General features: G+C 48.2%; 1 protein-coding gene across 1 annotated transcript in view; it reads right to left on the reverse strand.

Annotated features, from left to right (window-relative positions):
• Positions 1 to 1,084, reverse strand: part of LOC139400862 (guanine nucleotide-binding protein G(I)/G(S)/G(O) subunit gamma-7) — a 7,880-nt gene extending 6,796 nt beyond the window's left edge. The window contains exon 1 of the mRNA XM_071145450.1: positions 996 to 1,084. The gene's annotated coding sequence lies outside the window, so the exon portion shown is untranslated. The remainder of the gene's footprint in view (positions 1 to 995) is intronic.
• Between the last annotated feature and the right edge of the window lie 218 nt (positions 1,085 to 1,302).

Here is a 1,302-nt window from a genome sequence, read left to right on the forward strand (position 1 = left end):
AGTTTCAAACTTTCCCGACGAGGGTATATTCTCTCATTCCCAGACAAAGGGTAAGTGACCTGAAGCATTGTCTGACAGTCTTGATCATTATTTTGACCCTCAGAATTATATCCAGGCCTATAGGCCAACGAATAGCCCGTTTGAAACAGTATCGTCGTGTCTTGTGCAGTGTGCTAGTATAGACCATCACATTAGTAGGCTAACATGATTAGACAATACACGGTATTGATTTGACGGTATTTATCAGTTCATGGCGATTCCATTGGCCGGCTTATGAAATGGCTGAGCATCCAATATGGACCCTATAGCTGACGCGACACGCGTAAATTCCCAACAATGGACTACATGGGCCTATACGTGTGTGTTGCCCCTGCATGCCACAGTAAGCCTGTTCTGCCGATGAAAACACAATGCGGGCATTTTGACGGATGGAACAGTGTGTCCTCGGCCACCCCCCCCCCCCCCCCCCACACACACACACCCACACCCACACCCACACACACACACACACACACACACACACACTCACTTATAGGCCTACTAACTACGGTAATAGGCCTACTGCATAGTCGAATCTCAGCCGGAGAATAGGCTGTTGACATGTCGTTAGAATGCGTATGGAAGCTATTCGCCTGTTGCAAATAATGCATGCCTTGTAAAGAGCCTAGTAAGCTAATTTGACACTTCCCTCAAACCATCCAGCTGTTTTAGACATCGCTGCTTCCCTCTGATCTATCAGCTACAGTGTGCGCTACCGACGTTTTGATAACGTTTCTCGCACAGACCCTGTCCCCCAGTTCCTCTCCTCCCACCCTCTCTCTCCGCCCTGGCTTGGGAAACCCGAATTCGTGACCGATGACTCTCTCTTTCCCTTAAGCGCTGCTTTTCCATGACCAAAATCGGGAAGACAAGCGCACATAAACCGCAAATAAGTACATGGTTCTGTAAAGAGGTGATATAAACAGATAGAATTGAAGCGAGATTTCCAAACTCACCTCCGAATGCGCTGTATTCCTGATTTAAAGGGGCAGCTTCGTCGGTTCCACAGTCCGTTCGTTCAATCTCGGTTTTTACCGAATCAAACGCCACCCCCTCTGTTGGCTAGCGGTGTCTGTCCACCCTATTCCCCCCTCCGTTACTCCGTCACTTCTGACAGCCAGCTAGCGCTCTCACACACAAACTTGATATCCCCCCTTGAGAAAAACGAAAGGGTTGGTTCAGACCATAAAGGATGAAGTTGCCCTTAGACGTCGATCTAAGTTCAGTTTTGTGTTTCCACCAATGGTTAAGGTTAGAATTGGG

The sequence above is a fragment of the Oncorhynchus clarkii genome, unplaced genomic scaffold (genome assembly GCF_045791955.1).
Source record: "Oncorhynchus clarkii lewisi isolate Uvic-CL-2024 unplaced genomic scaffold, UVic_Ocla_1.0 unplaced_contig_1713_pilon_pilon, whole genome shotgun sequence".
Lineage (NCBI taxonomy): Eukaryota > Metazoa > Chordata > Actinopteri > Salmoniformes > Salmonidae > Oncorhynchus > Oncorhynchus clarkii.